We start from the raw sequence: 16902 nt of genomic DNA, 5'->3' as shown, positions 1-16902 counted from the left end.
CATGACAGCAGGTCAAACATAGGGAAGGAAACCTCCTGCTGATTACCACACAGCACCGCCCTCCCCTCCAACCTCAACTGAGCAGTCAGTCCTCCTCCATGTTGAACAACACTTGGAGGGAGCACTGAGGGTGGGAAGGATGCAGGATATATTCTGAGTAAGGGACTTCAAAGCCCACCATCAAGAGCTGCTCAGAAGCATCACTACTGAGCAAACTGGTCAAGTTCCGCCTGATTCAGCTGCTAGACTGGACCTGGGGCAGGTGGTGAAGGAACCAACAAGAGGGAAAAACATACTCACTATCACCCTCACCAATCTGCCTGCTGCTGGTGTATTTGTCCATGACAGTATCAGTAAGGGTGACCACTGCACAGTTCGTGTGGAGACAAAATCCCATCTTCACATTGAGATTACCTTGCATTTTGTTGGGCAAGAGATACAGAATCTCAGGAAGAACTTTTTTTAGCAGCAATTGGTAATGACTTGGAAATTAGTGCCCATTCAGGTGAGGCAGGTGAAGACACTCAGTGATTGCAATGGCAGATTGGATGGGCTCTTGATGGAAATAAACCTGCAAGGCTCTGGGGGTCGAGTAGGGGAGGGGGTGGGACTATCTGGATTGCTCCATGAAATGACAGCATTTGCTCACTTAGTCTCACCTTTACACAAAGACTGGGAGAAACAGACAAACCAGTTCACAGAAGAGTGTTTTCTCAAGCAAAACACTCTTGAACAAACTCAGAGAACACGCCAGACTAGATTAACGAGAATAAATCAGCAAATCAATGGCAAGGGAACAGTGAACCAAAAGTGATGGAACTGAACAGTATATTCAATAGCACAAACAACGAGAGGGGAAGGGATGAGGGGCAGGAGGTCAGAGAGCATGCTGTAGGGGTCTGAAGGCTCTGCTGTCAATGGTGGGATGGAGGAAGCAGCAATGGGCAGGAGACCAGAGACAGAAGGTGGAAGGGGGAGGGAGGGAATGTGAGTCTACAGCAGGACACAGAGTGAGGGAGGACGGAGACCATGGAGACGATTGGCTGGCTGTGAGGTCAGATTCTGGAACAACTGTAGTTGTAAGACAGGGAAGGGACCACTCCATATCAGACAAGTTGGGGTTTATGGAATGTGGCTTCAGGAAGCTGGGAGAGGACATTGAAATCATAGAGTCAGGAGATGGGACGAGCAGGAATTGGGGTTTCTGTGGTCAAGAGGCTGAGGTACTGCGGAGACAAACAATGTTGTTCAGATTGAAATAAGAGACCTACGTGATGGACAGGATGTGGGGTTTGCAGCTCAGGTACTGGACAGCGAAGTGGGAAGGAGGCCCATGTTTACTGTTTATTGGTCCTCTGGGAAGGTGCCCCATATTTACTTCATCATAGAGTCATAGAGGTTTACAGCGTGGCAGCAGGCCCTTCAGCTCTACTCATCCATGCCGACCAAGTTTCCAAAACTGAACTAGTCCCATTTGCCTGTGTTTGGCCCAATCCTCTCTAAGTCCTTGCTATCCATGTTCCTGTAAAAATGTCCTTGAAATGTAGTAACTGTACTCCCCTCTCCCACTTCCTCTGGCAGCTCATTGCACATACACACCAACCTCTGTGTGAAAAGGTTGTCTCTCAGGCCCCTTCTAATTCTTTCCCCTCTCAACTTAAACCTATTCCTTCTCGTATTGGACTCTCCTACCCTGGGGAAAAAAAAACTTTGGCTATTCACCTTATCTATGGCCCTAATGATTCTATAAACCTCTCTAAGGTCACCCCTCAATCTCCTGCATTCACTGGAAAAATCTCTCAGCCTAGCCATCCTCGCCATGTAATTCAAACTCACCAACCTTGGTAACATCCCTGTTAATCTTTCTTTTATCAAAACCAGTGTAATAACTTCCTTCCTATAGCAGGGTGAGCTGGAATGTACACAGTGTCCAAATGTGGCCTTCCCAATGCCTTGTACAGCTGTAACATGATGTCCCAGCTCCTGTACTCCCTGCTTTGACCAGTGAAGGTGAGCGTGCCAAATACCCTCTTCACCACCCTGTCTACCTGTGACACCACTTTCAAGAAACTATGTACCTGTACCCCTCAGTCTCCCTGTTCAACAACATTAATTGTGTAATTCCTGCCCTGGTTGGTCTTACCAAAATGCAACTCCTTGCATTTATCGAAATTAAGCTCCATCTGGATTTATTGACCCACTGGCCCAGTTGATGAAGATGACATTGCATTCTTAGATAACCTTCTTCCCTGTCCACGATGCCAACAATTTTAATGTCAGCCACAAACTTACTGACTATTCCTGCTATTTTCTCATCCAAATTGTTCATATAAATGATGAACAAGAGTGGATCCAGGATCGATTCATGTGGCAGATGGCTGGTCACTGACCTCCAGTCTGAAGAACAACCCTCTCTCATCAGCCTCTGCCTCCTACCATCAGGCCCATTTTATATCCAATTGGTTAGCTCTCCCTGGATCCTCTGTGATATAATCTTACTAAGCAGTCTACAATGGGGAACCTTGTCTAAGGCCTTGCTAAAGTCCATGTCGACGATGTGTACTGATCTATCTTAATCTATCTATTTCTTCAAAAACTCAACTATCCACTTGTCTCCATTAGAAGGACAAGTGAATAGGAGGCCCACATTTACTGGTCTTCTTGGAGTATCCAGTCAGAAGGAGGTCCATGTTTACCCGTCTCCTTTGGAGAGTCCATTAGGAAGGAGGCCGACATTTACTGGTCTTTATTGGAGGCTCAAGCAGGAACGATGCCCATGTTTACTGGTCTCTATTGGGAGCTTCAGTGGGAAGGAGGCCCATGTCTCTCCATGGGGCACTCTCGTGAACTGACATCCATGTTTACTGGACTCTGTTGGAGAGTCCAGTGCATCGTGGACACCATGGTGGGTGTGGGGTTCAGTTCCTTTCTGTTGTAACTGTGTGATGGTCCAACCCTCATTCCAGTAAAACACCCTGACTCAGAGACTGATCATGGAATGGGAAGGACAGGGGAAGGGATTGGAACATGTTGTGAATGGACAGGATGGTCAGTCAGTCAGAGTCTGTCCTGTCCCTCCAGCTCACACTGATGGCCTGAGGATCTCCTCTCTCTGCTGGGCCTTCATGGAATGAGGTTTGTGTCCAAACCAGTCCCCAGTGAGAATAGGCCAACAGCACAAAACTGCCCTTCATTTATCAAGAATCTGTCCATCTTCCTGAGAGATACCAAAACCTGGTCAATGTGGAAATGGGCCTTTACTCCAGGAGAAGACATGCCTCTGGGGTCAAGGGTTAACATCCATTTGTGGGGCAGAGCAGAGGGAGATTTATCCTGAATTCAACTGTCACCACCCGGGACACTGTGAGAAAGAGAAAGAAGCGAGACAGAGAGAGAGAAATAGAGGTCGATTGGGATGCGGAGATGAAGGGAGAGACAGAGGGAGAAATAGAGAGGGGTAGATAACATTTGGAGGCTTTCAATTGAAGTGAGAGATGGAGCGAGTGACGGAGACAGTGAGAGATGGAGAAAGATTATGAGACGGAGTGAGGAAGCGTGAGTGAGTTGGAGAGAGTGGTTATGAGACAGAGTGAGAGAGAGAGAATATGAGAGAGATTAACAGTGGGAGAGAGAGATAGATGTAGAGAGATCAAAGTAGCAGATGTGAGACAGAAAGGGGAAAAGAGAGAGAGAGAGAGGTCCTGGTCACCACATTCTGGGAAGGATGTGATTGTACTTGAGAGGGGGCAGAGGAGATTTCCCAGGATGCTGCCTGGGATGGAGGGTCAGCTATGAGGAAAGGTTGGAAAGGTTGGGATTGTTTTCCTTGGAGCATTGAAGGTTGAGAGGGACCTGATAGAGAGGTATAAGATAATTGTTGGCAGTGATACGTTGCACAGGAAGGCACTTTATACACGAGTAAAGGACTCAATAACCAGGGACAGAGATTGAAGGTAACACAGACATGGACACATAGAAACTCAGAGCTGGAGCAGGCCATTCGGCCCTTTGAGTCTTGTGTGTCATTCAGTATGATCATGGCTGACCCTCTCTCTCAATGCGATGTTCCTGCTTTCTCCCCATTTCCTTCATGCCGTTAAAATGCAAAACAACTATCTCTCTTTTTTTCTAGAATATATTCAGTTCCTTATCCTCCTCAGCCATTTGTGGTAGAGAATTCATCAGGTTGACCATCCTCTGAGTGAAGAAATGTTTCCTCATCTCAGTCCTAAATGGTCTACCCCGTATCTCTCTGAGACTGCGTCCCCTGGTTCCAGACTCCCCAACCAGGGGAAACCTCCTCCCCTGCCCGGGCCTGTTAGAATTTTATATGTTTCAATCAGATCCCATCTCATCCTTCTAAACTCGAGTGAATTCAGGCCCAGTCGAGTTGCAGAGTGAGAGGAGAATTGAGGAGAAATGTTTTCACCCAGAAGGTGGTGGGAGTCTGGAACTCTCTGCCTGAAAGGCTGGTTGACTCACAAACTCTTGTGACATTGGAGCAGTGTTTAGATATTCCCTTGTGTTGCTGTAGCCTCCAGGGTAATGGGCCAAGAGCTGGAGGATGGGATTAGTGTCATCAGATCGCTGTTTAACAGCACAGATACAATGGGCCAAATGGCCTCATTCAGTGCTGTTCACATCAATCACTCTCTGAAACAAAGAGAGAGAGAGAGAGAGAAGAGGAAGTGTGAGGGGCTGACGTGGCTCTCTCTGCCTGATGCCATTTACATACTGAAGAACACCCAGTCAGACTCTCACAGGCTGCAGCTTTATAAAGCAGAGCCCAGTGAAGGGAGAGTTTATCAGGAACCAGGCACAGGGACAGGAGCACACACCATGATTTCACACATCCAGCTGATCTGGCCCCTGGCATTCTGTGTCGCAGGTACAAATCTCTCTCCTTCCACCTTGAATCTTTAGCTGCTCTCCATTTCACTCCAGTTCCACTGACTTGTGATTGAAGGGAAAATGCTGAAACCAAAGGAATGCTCAGTGTCTCCAACAATCTCTCATTTGACAGGCTCTTTCTGTGACAGTTCTGACTTCACTGTATTTCTCTCTGACCCCTCAGGTATCAGTGGGGACATCACCATGACCCAGTCTCCCCCGTTGCTGTCAGTGGGACTGGGCCAGACCGTAACCATCACCTGTACGGCCAGTCAATCTGTTAGCAAGTGGGTTAGATGGTTCCAGCAGCGAGAAGGTCAGAAACCCTCTCTCCTGATCTATGATGCAACAACTCGATTCACAGGAGTCTCCAATCGATTCACCGGCAGTGGATCAGGGACCAGTTTCACCCTGAAAATCAGCAACGTTCAGAATGAGGATGTCGCTGACTATTACTGTATGCAGCATAACAGCAACCCCTACACAATGATACAGAGCCATACAAAATCACCTCCTGTACTGACACATCCACAGTTATATAAAATGCATAATAATGGACACACAGTCCCACCGCCTGAACTGACATATCCCACAGTTAGATACAAATGAAACTGAACAAATTACCCCATGCTGGGATGGTCACTGTCTGCTACACACTCCAGTCCCTGTGGTGTCTCAATGCTCACTGAAGGCCTCAAGTTTCCCTCTTCCACTCCATGGCCACATGGGAAGAACAGCTGCAAGATTTAACAACGAAAAATAAAGTTCACAACCCAGAGGCAGAGAAAGAAAGACACAAAAAGAGGGTGGGAGTGATCAACAGACTGTGAGATAGGGAGAGGGTGAGAATGACAGAGGGAAGCAGAGAGCTGAGGTTTTTGTACAGCCTCTGCACTGGGTGCTCTCACTGTGGCTGACGTTCGGTAAAGGAACCAAGCTCAGACTGAGTAAGTAAACCTCAATCCTCCGTTAATAACCCTTTCAATACTGAAACTTTCTAAAACACAAATGCTGAATTGCTGCAGGTGTTAGTAGGGAGCTGCAGTGAATGAAATGGTTGATTGAGGAGCACTGTGTCTAACAGGGTGTCCAGCTGTACCTCTTTAGTTCCATTGCCCCCTTTAAGCAGTAAGATATAAGTCAGTCAGTTTTCCTCACCGTGTGGAGGAGCTCTGTCCATTTGCAGCCTGTGGTCCCATTCCTGCAGCATGGAGTGAAATCAGTGAGTAGCCTCCTGCCAGTCTCAGTGTGACGGACACAGGCAGAGTTTGATGTGAGCTCTGGCTCCCTGTCCCAGTCTCTGATCTCACTGACCTCAGCAGCAGCAGCAGCAGCAGCACAGTGAGACACCGAGCTGCCACCTCCCCCAGCTTTAACTCTGCTCAATCACACAATCACAGAGTTGTTACAGTGCACAAGGAGGCCATTCTGTCCATCCTGTCTGTACTTCCTCTCTGAATGAGCAATTCACTGAGTGTCATTCTCCTGCCTTCTCCCTGTCACCCTGCACATTGTTCCTTTTCAAATAACAGTCTCATTCCCTTCAGAATGTTTCAATTGAAGCTGCCTCCACCACACTCTCAGGCAGTGCATTCCACACCTTAACCACCCATTGGCTGAAAATGTTTTCCCTCGTCTCACTATTGTTTCTTTTACCAATTATTTTCAATCCATGGCCTCTCCCTCTCAGTTCTTTCTCAGGTGGGAACATTTTCTCCTGGTTTACTCTGTTCAGACCCCTCCTGATTTCTCGATCAAATCTCCTCTCTGCCTTCTCTTCTCTGAGGAAGACAGTCCCAATTTCTTCAGTCTATCTTCATAACTAACATCCTTCATCCTCGATGGGTCAGATAGCCCACTCCTGCTCCTATTTCTCATGTTCTAATTATCTTATCTTCCTATGTGAGAGACACACATCAGATTTCCACTTAACATTCTGTGGCTGTACCTTCCCAGTCTTATTCCCAACACTCCGTGCACTCCCATCCTTACACAGTGACCCTGATTTAGAATTTATTACTTTCTCTCCCTCACTCTGAAACTGGGTCAGAAGTTCTATTTCTTATTCTGGTGCTATCTATCTCTCCCAGGATTCTGTGCACCTCTGTGTTCCTCCCTGGTATTACCTCTTGGCTCCCACAGCCCAGCCAAGTTAGTTTAAACCCTCTTCAGCAGCACTAGTAAATCACTACAAAGGAACTCAGTCCCAAGTCTGTTCAGGAGCAACCCGTCTGGTCTATACATGTCCATCTCCCCCCAAAGCCAGTCCCAATGTTAAAATAATCGAAAGCCCTTCCTCCTGGACTGTCTTTTCAGTTCCACCGTCACCTGTGCTATCCTCCTCTTTCTATTCTCACTTGCGTGGGGCACTGGGGGTAATCTTGGAGATTCCTACTTTTGAGCTCCTAATGCTAATTCCCTCTGGAATTCCTAAATTCTGACTGCAAGACTACATCCCTTTTCTCCCTCTGTCACTGGGACCGATGTGGACCATGACTGCTGACTGTTCCCCGTCTCCCCTCAGGGTGCTCTGCAGCTGCTCAGTGACAGCCTTGACCCTGGCACCAGGGAGACAACACACCATCCTGGATTCCCATCTGCAGCTACAGAAACACCTATCGATTGCCCTCACTCTTGAATATCCTCTCACTATCGCTCTTCCAGTCTTCCTTGTGCCCCCCTGTACAGCTGAGCCCCCCGTGGTGCCAGGGACTTGGCTCTTGCTGCACTCCCCAGATGAACCATCATTCTGATCAGGATTCCAAACTGAATCCTGGTTGGAGAGTGGGATGCACTCACGGGATTCCTGTACTAGCTGCCTGATCCTTTTGGACTATCTGCTGCTCCCCCCTTCCCTCTCTCCCTGCATACTCTGAAGTTGCAGAGTGACCACATCTAGAAACGTGCTCTCCACGGAGCTCTCAGCCTCACGGATGCTCCGCACTGACACCAGCTGCTGCTCAAGCTCCAAAACCTGGAGTTCCAACTACAGTCACTGACCACACTTCCTGTGCTCATGGTATTCCAGGAAGCAGGACAAGCAGTTCCCTCATGCAACCTGATGCACACTCTCACCACTCCCTGATTATCTTTTGTCAAAGTACTTTTGAGAAACAGCAACAGCAGGGCTCACAATCCAGTCCTTTCAATGTCCATAGAATCATAGAATTCCTACAGTATGGAAACAGGCCATTTGGTCCAACAAGTCCACACTGACCCTCCGAACAGTAACCCACCCAGACCCATTCCCCTACCTTTTTAACCTAAATTTACACCTGACTAATGTACCTAACCTACACTATGCGCAATTTAGCATGGCCAACTCACCGAACCTGCACAGCTTTGGACTGTGGGAGGAAACCAGAGCACCTGGAGGAAACCCATGCAGTCACAGGGAGAACATGCAAACTCCACACAGACAGTCGCCCGAGGCTAGAATCAAACCTGGGTCCATAGCGCTGTGAGGCAGCAGAGCTAACCACTAAGTGACCGTACTTCCAGTTTTCCAGGGTTTCAAGGAACCTCTACATAAACCCAAAATACTTAAGATATCGGAGTAGAATTGGGCCAGTCAGAATAGAGTCTGCTTTGCCATTTGATCTTGTGTGATGTGTTCCTCAACCCCATTCTCCTGCATTCTCCTTTTAATGTTTGATCTCCTTACTGATCAAGAACGTATCTGTCTCTGTTTTAAATACTCTCAACATCGTGGCCTCCATAGACCTCTGTGACAATGAGTTCCGCAGATTCACCACCCTGTGGCTGAAGAAATGCCTCCTTATCTCAGTTCTGACGGATCATTCTTCACTCTGAGGCTGTGCCTTTGGGCTCTAGTTTCTTCTACTCGTGGAAACACCTTCTCCATGTTCTCCAGGCCTCTCAATATTCTATAGTTTCAATAAGATTCCCCCCTCATCTTTCTAAATGCAATTGTATACAGATCCAGAATCCTCAACCACTCTTTATCTTCCCAGGATTATTCTTATTCTTTCTCACTTTTTCCTCTGGACCCTCTCCAATGACAGCACATCCTTCCTTAATAAGGAGCCCAAAATTCCAAATCTGGTCTGATCAGAGACTTATACAAACTCAGCAGTACACTTCTGACGTTAAAGTTAATGCTAACATTGTAATTGCCTTTCAAACTGCCAATGGTGAACCTACACGTTAACCTTCAGAGAAACCTGAGCAAGGACTCCCAATTCTCTTTGTGCTTCAGATTTCTGAAATCTTTCCTCACTTAGAAAACAGTCTGTGCCTCTATTCTTCCCACCAAAGTATCTAGCCTCACAAGTTCCCACATTGTACTCCACCTGCCACTTCTTTGCACATTCTCCTAGCCTGACCAAGTCCTTCTGCAATCTCCCCCACTTCCTCAACTCCACCTGTCCTTTCATCAATTTTTGTGTCATCTACAAACATATGAACAATATCTTCAGTTCCTTATCCAGATTGTTAATAGATAGCTGTGGTCCCAACACAGATCCCTGCGGATTGCCACAAAGCACCAACAGCCATCCAGAAAAAAATCCCTTTGTCCCTACTCTCGTCTTTGTGCCGGTCAGCCAATCCTCTACCCACCGCAGTGCCTTGCTCCTGACAACATGGGCTCTGATTTGACTTTTCATTCTCCTTTATTGTACCCTGTCAAAGGCCTTGTGGAAATCCAAATGGATCACATCCATTGGCTCTCCTTTGTCTAACTCACTTGTTACCTCCTCAAAGATTTCTAACAGATTTGTCAGGCATGGCTCCCTTTGATGAAGCTGTGCTGACTCAGCCCAATTTTACCAGGCTGCAATTTTACCAGGCTTAAGGGTGAGATTCCAAATACCTGCAATCTCACCCTTAAGTAGACCTCTAAAATCTTACCAATGACCGAGGTCAGGCGAACCAGCTTCTAATGTCCCATCTCTGCCTCCCTCCTTTCTTAAACATGGATGTTACATTCACTATTTTCCAGTCTTCTGGGACCACCCCTGACTCCAGTGATTTCTGAAAGATCACAGCCAATGGCCCTACAATTACCTTAGCTATCTCCATCAGAACTCTGGGGTGTAGTCCATCGGGTCTGAATGATTTATCCACCTTCAGACCTTTCAGCTGCCTCAACCCCTCCACCTTAGTGATGCCCTCTCCACTCACTTCTGCTCCCAACTCTCTTGAAGGTCGGGTGTGCTGGCTGATATTTTAGTATCATGGTTAGCCACAGGTGAGATCCCAGAAGACTGGAGGATAGCGAAGACTGTGCCATTGTTCAAAAAGGGCTGCAAAACAAAAGCCTAGGAATTATAAGCTTAACATTTGTGGTGGGTAAGTTGTTTGATAAGATAAGATACACATGCATTTGGAAAGAGTGGATTTGATTAGGAGTTGTCAGCATGACTTTGTGAGTGGGAGAATATGCCTCACAAATTTGTTAAGGTACTTTGATGAATTGACCAGGAAGGTTGATGAGGGCAGGATGGTCGACGTGGTCTATATGGATTTCAGTGAAGCCTTTGATAAGGTTCCACATGGTAGGCTGTTATGGAAGGTTAGATTGCATGGAATCCAAGGTGACCTGGCAAATTGGATACACGATTGGCTTGATGGTAGAAAGCACAGGGTAACAGGGGAAGGATCCTTATTGTACTGGAGGCCTGTGACTAGTGGAGTGCCTCAGGGGTCAGTGCTGGGCCCATTACTGTTTGTTATCTATATCAATGTTTTGGATGAGAATGTATAAGGCATGGTTAGTGAGTTTGCTGATGACACTCAAATAAGCAGCATCGTGGACAGTGCGGACAGTTATCAGAAATTGCAGCAGGACTTTGCTCAGCTGGGGAAGTGGGCCGAGAAATGACAAATAGAGTTTAATACACATAAATGTGAGGTCTTGTATTTTGGAAATTTAAAGCAAGGTAGGAGTTTCATGGTGAATGATAGGGCCTTAACGAATATAGTGAAACAGAGGGTCCTTAGAATTCAGGTAAGCAGTTCTCTGAAAATGGAGTCACAGTAAATAGAGCAGAGAAGAGAGCTTTTTCTGCAGTGCCCTTCATCAGTCAGGGCATTGACTACAGACGTTGGGAAGTTATGTTGCAGTTATACAGGACATTGGTGAAGCCACACTTGGAATATTGTGTTCAGTTTTGGTCACCTTGTTACAGGAAGGATGTTATTAACCTGGAAAGAGTGCAGAAGAAATTTGCAAGGATGTTGCCAGGATTCAATGGTTTGGGTTAAAGGGAGAGTACTTTTTTCTTTAGAGTGTAGGAGACTCAGGGAGGACCTCATAAGATCATGAGAGGCTTGGATAGGGTGAATTCACTCAGTCTTTTCCCCAGGGTTTGTGAATATGGACCAGAGCGCATCAGTTTAAGGTTAGAGGGGAAAGAATAAAAGGGAACCTGAGGGGCAACCTTTTTACACAGAGGGTTGTTCGCATATGGAATGAGCTGCCAGTGGAAGTGGTTGAGGTGGGTACATTAATAACATTTAAAAGGCATTTGGACAAATACAGCAAAGGAAAGGATTCAGAAGGATATGGGCCAAGTGCAGGATTAGGGTAAATGGTCATTTTGGTTGGCATGGACCAGTTTGGTCCAAAAGGCCTGTCTCCATGCTATAGGACTCTATGACATTGTTATGGACCAGGCCAGACCCTTCGAAACATTTTGAGAATGCAGCCCAGACCTTACCTTTTCGAATTGTGTTAAGCAAGTGTAACCTGGATATTCCAGGGTTGATACAACTGGCCAAACCACTCAGCTTGAAGGAAAAGAGAATTTATTTACACACAATCAAAAGAAAACAGACTTTAGAATAACTTAACTATTTGAAAACCCAACTGACGAGAAAATGTAACTTGACAAAGAGCTGTTCCAATTTGCTGCAACCGGCTCGGCAAAAAGGTAAATATAAATACAGGGATTCTTACAGGAGAGGAATTTCAGACAGAGTCCACTGGAAAATGTTGAATTGGGGAACCTTTCTCACCAGCAGCTTTCTTTATCCAGGAGCTTCCAACCGACTGTTTGTCAAAAACAGCAAACTGGAAGAACTGGCCACTCTCCTTTTATTGGACAAGTGTTTAATATAAAACCTAAAAGCCTTTTCCCTGACTGCTGCCTTAGGCAGTATCTGTTAGCCATGAGCAAAGTCCCTAACCCAGACAAATTGGAACCTCTGCCTTTATAACCCCTCTTGAAAGAAAATCCAAGGACAACTTAACCTTGTGAAATGAGCAGCATTGTCACACCACTGTGAAAGCTGATTTAAAGCATCGATGCACTTCTTCCACCATTTCTTTGTTCCCCATTACTACTTCTGCCTTTTCCAGTGGTACAATTTCTATTATTGACTCCCTCTTGCCTTTCATACATCTAAAGAAAAACTCTTGCAATATTCTTTTATGTTACTAGCTCAAAAACCATACATTTAATTTACACACCCACCCTTACTTTTTTTTAGTTCCTCTCTGCTGTTTTTAAAGGCTTCCCAATCCTCTGGCTTCCCAATAATCTCCACCACATTGCATGTTTTTTCTTTTGCTTTTATGCTGACCCTGACTTCCCTCATCAGCCATGGTTGCCTTGGCCTCCACTCAGTATCTTTCTTCTTCCTTGGGTTGAATTCCTGCTCTGCCTCCCAAATTACCCCCAGAAACTCCTGCCATCGCTGCTCCATTCTCTCTTATGCTCAGCTTCCCTTCTTACCAACTCTGGCCAGCTCCTCCCTCATGTCTATGTAGTTACCTTAAGTTAATTGCATTACTGGTACATCTGACTCCAGATTCTCTGTCACAAACTGCAGGGTGAATTTTGTCATATTACGGTCAATGCCCCCAAGGGATTCCTTCACCCTAAGTTCCTAATCAGGTCTGCTTCATTAGACATCACCCAATCCAGAATTGCCTGTTCCATAGTGAACTCTACCACAAGCTGCTCCAAAAACCATCTCGTAGACATTCCATTAATTCCTTCCCTTGACATCCCCAAACAACTTAATTTTCCAGTCTACCTACATATTGAAGTCCCTAATGACTATTGTAGCAGGGCCTTTATTACATCCTTCTCTATCTCCTGATTTATTTTCTTCCTCATATCCTGACTACTGCTGGGGGGGGAGGGGGGGAGCTGTGCAAAGTTCTCATCATGCTCTTTCTCCCTTGCGACTCCTCAACTCCACCCACACAGATTGAATGCATTCCAACTCTAAATCCCTTCTTGTGATGGATCTTATTTCATTTCTTACCAAGAAGGTAACCCCACCCCCATCTGCCCATCAGCATGTCCTGTCAATCGGATGTGCATCCTTGAGTATTTCATTCCCAGCCCTCAACCCCTTACAGTCGCATCTCTGTGATACTCAAAACATCATACCTGCCAATTCCAATCTGCGCTACAAGCTCATTTACCTCATTTCGGATACTCCCTGCATTCAGGTCCAACACCCTCAGTCCTGCATTGACTGCCCTCCTTTTCATAGTTGTCCCCTTATGCACTATGCCGAAAATTAATTTTCTGACCCTTTCCATAATCTATGTCCTATTCATTATTCTGGGAACTTTATTAACCTCTCCTGAGCCCTACGTCACTTTAATGATTTTAAAGTCCTTGGGAACCTCAATTTGTGGCATCACTCTGTCTACCTTATTCCGAATGCTTCATGCGTTATCATACAAAGACTTTAAGTTATTTCTACTGTCAAGTTCCCCTGCACTTCTGTATTGCCTTGTTACAATATGACATTCACAAATTCTGATCCTTCCTTTTATTTTCTGGTAACAATCAAACCCATCACTAACCACGAATCCCACCTTCTCCTGTGCCTTTCATTTTCTCACGTTCTGTGCAAGCGAACCCATTTGCTTTCTCTTTGGGTTGACTTCAGGTCAATATTCATCCCTGAAACATCACTGAACATGCTTCATAATCTCATTTACGATTGCGCGATATTGCTATGTACAAATTATGTTTTCTGCATTAAACAGTGACCAGTGTTCAGACAAGTCCCTCACTCTCTGTAATTGCTTTGGGAGAGCCTGACATACAAGTCTCTCTTTTGATGCACTGGGAGCCTTTCAGATATCAGAGATGCGATTCCATGGCCCTATTAGACAGACAGCAGGACTGTTTCCCCTGGTGTCCTGGTCAATATTGATTCCCTAATTAGCATCACTAAAAACCTGATCCTCGACTCATTGTCACCCAGCTCTCTGGGATCTTGCTGAGCACAGTCTGGTGGAAAGAGCCAATGCGACATCCTTAGGTGGAGGCAGGTGCAACATAAATGCAAGTCTTTCTTTGAGGTTGGAGTCTCCTGAACCTGACCTTTGCCCATCGGATGCATGCTTCCATCTTCCAGGGAACATGGGATCATTAAGAGCAATGACACTGTCTGATCCCAAGACACTGAGACTCTTTGCAGCCTCACCGTTGACTTTACCCCAGTGCTGAGCTGGAAGATTTGAAACAAAATCTAGAACCTTCTACATGGACACCCAACGTGACTCCTTCCTGAAGTGTGCTGATCCAACTCTGCTCCAGTGTTCTTACATAAAGTTCTCCCGAGCTGTGAGTGATCGGAGGTTTGTTAAAGAGGTGTTGAGCTCCACCCCACATACCAGCTCTTGCTCCATAGCTCTGGAGGCTTTGGTGTTCCAAGTGAATATCCAAGTGTTTTTTCAATGTGATGAGGGTTTCTGCCACACTCACCCTTTCAGCTAGTGAGGTCCTGATCCCACTAGGCACTGGATGAAAACAATTACTCCTCAACTCCCCTCTAACCCTGCCCCCAATTCATTTCAATCTCTCCCCATGGTTATTGCCCTCTGTGCTGATGGAAATCAGTCCTTCCTACCCACTCGATCCAGACCCCTCATCATTTTACACACCTCGATCAAATCTCCCCTCAGCCTCCTGTGTTCCAAAGAAACCAGTCCTAGCCAAACCAATCATTCCTCAAAGCTAATACTCCTCATACCTGACAAAATCCTCCACTGTCCCCATCTCTAGGGGGCTCACATCCTTCCTGCAATGTGGTGACCAGAACTGCACACAGTTCTCTCTCTATGCTCTAACTGGGCTTCATTTGAGGTCAGAAGTCACACGACACCAGGTTATAGTCCAGCAGGCTTATTTCAAATCACAACCTTTCAGAGCACTGTTCCTTCAGCACTGAAGTCGCTTCACCTGAAGAAGGAGCAGCGTTTCAAAAGCTCGTGATTTTAAATTAACCTGTTGGACTGTAACCTGGTGTTATGTGACTCCTGAACATGTCCACCCCAGTCAGACACCAGAGCCTCCACATCATATCGATAGTTTCACATCTTTGCTGAGACTCTCTCTTTGGGAATGCCACTGTTACTCTTTTGGGAAAAGATTCTGAATGATCTCTGTCTCGGTCTCGTCCTTGGAGGCCTCCCACTGCCCTGTCACTGATCTCCCATCAAGTCGATGGTTCCAGTACTCTTTTACCAAATTACCACACAGTTTGGTAAAATGGGTTGTTCCCAAATGAAAACTTTTACACTTGCTCCATGGTTCTCCATTTCCATCCCTACTCTCAATCTCACTGAGTTCCGATCACTGTCGCTAAAATGCTCCCCCATTGATAGCCCTTCCAGCTGCCCACATTCATTCCTTAAATGATGGTCCAGGACTGCCCCTTCTCTTTCTGCTGCGTCACCATCACCTTCTCAGGGACAGTTAGGAATGGGCAGCAACTGGCTCTGCCAGTGCCGTACACGTCCCTAAAAGCAATTTTTAAAATGCCAGTGCTTTTGTCAGGCATGCTAGGTACTGGATACAAATGTTCAAATGTTTTACCAGTTAATGTTCAGAGAGTTGATGTACCTTCAAAAGGCAGGGAGTAAAATTGTTTCTCTTGTCTTTCAGGCCGTGACAACTCTCAGCCCAAGCTGACCCTGCTGCCCCCCTCCCCGGAGCAGGTCAATGCCAAGGGCACTGCCACCCTGGTGTGCCTTGCCAATCACTTCTATCCCGATGAGCTGGAGGTGCAGTGGAAGAAGGACGGTGCAGTCATTTCGGACGGGGTTCAGACCAGCAACTACCTGCGAGCTTCGGACAGCACCTACAGTGTCAGCAGCCTGCTGACCCTCTCTGGGTCTGACTGGGAGTCCAACGCTCGCTTCTCCTGTGCCCTCACCCATGTGACCCTCCCCTCTCCCCTCAGCAAGAGCATCAGGAGATCAGAATGTGTGTAGAGTGTTTGAGACAGTCCACAGAGGAGACACAACTTTAAATAGAACAGGGCTGAGCTGGCAGGAAAAAGGTCATTGTCAGCACTGAATTTCAACTCTCTTCCTTCTCAGGACTGGCTTGGAGACACTTCTGAGCTTCAGGGGTTAAGGCAGGTCATTGGGATAGTGCAGAGAAAACTTTACTCTTTATCTAGCCCCATGCTTTCCCTGACCTGGATGTGTTTGATGGGGACAGTGTTAACTTGCGATGTCAAGTAAAACCTCTCGAAGATGCTAAAGACTGTCAGCTGTGAAAAAACAATGTGAACCTCAGAAGTCTCTGCTTCAGTAAAACAGACCTCCTTCCTGCTCAGCCGCCAGTTCCAATTTAAGGTTTTGTCACTGTTTAAAGGGACAGGATTCTCATGTTATTGAGAAAATCTCCATAAGTGTTTTCCTCAAGCTCCATTGTGGCTGTGAATTTGTGCAGCTTCCTCTGTCTGGGCTGTTAATTGCTGACTGTTTTCTGTCAATGTCAATCTGGAAAAGGGAATAAAGATGAAGAAGATTCAGTCTCTGTCTCATGAGTGCTTTGGAAATGGCCAGAGCTGAGTCCTCAGGGAAAGGTGTATGAAGTGAAAAGCCCCACCCCCGCAGGTATGGAGCAGGAGGAGGAGAATAGAGGGGGCAATGGGGAACACAATAATTCTGATGGGAATTCCCCTGAACACCAACACATCCTTTCAGCACAGCAAGATCCCGAGCCAAGCAGTTCAGTTCACAATTTGACTAGCAGGATCTTGCTACCCAGAATAACGATACCA

The 16902-nt window shown here is 46.3% G+C and overlaps 1 long non-coding RNA gene across 1 annotated transcript; it reads left to right on the top strand.

The window, feature by feature from the left end:
* The first annotated feature begins 5751 nt into the window (after positions 1-5751).
* LOC148149203 (uncharacterized) lies at positions 5752-16650 on the top strand. The gene is made up of 2 exons (XR_015758219.1): positions 5752-5837; positions 15774-16650. It is a non-coding gene; the product is annotated as an uncharacterized LOC148149203 (long non-coding RNA).
* Positions 16651-16902: the final 252 nt, after the last annotated feature.

The sequence above is a fragment of the Chiloscyllium plagiosum genome, unplaced genomic scaffold (assembly GCF_037043375.1).
Source record: "Chiloscyllium plagiosum isolate Xiang-an unplaced genomic scaffold, Cpla_swu_hap1 HiC_scaffold_9, whole genome shotgun sequence".
In the NCBI taxonomy this organism is placed as follows: Eukaryota; Metazoa; Chordata; class Chondrichthyes; order Orectolobiformes; family Hemiscylliidae; genus Chiloscyllium; species Chiloscyllium plagiosum.
The sequence above is the reverse complement of the archived record's forward strand: the minus strand, read 5'-3'. Positions and strand labels throughout refer to the sequence as shown.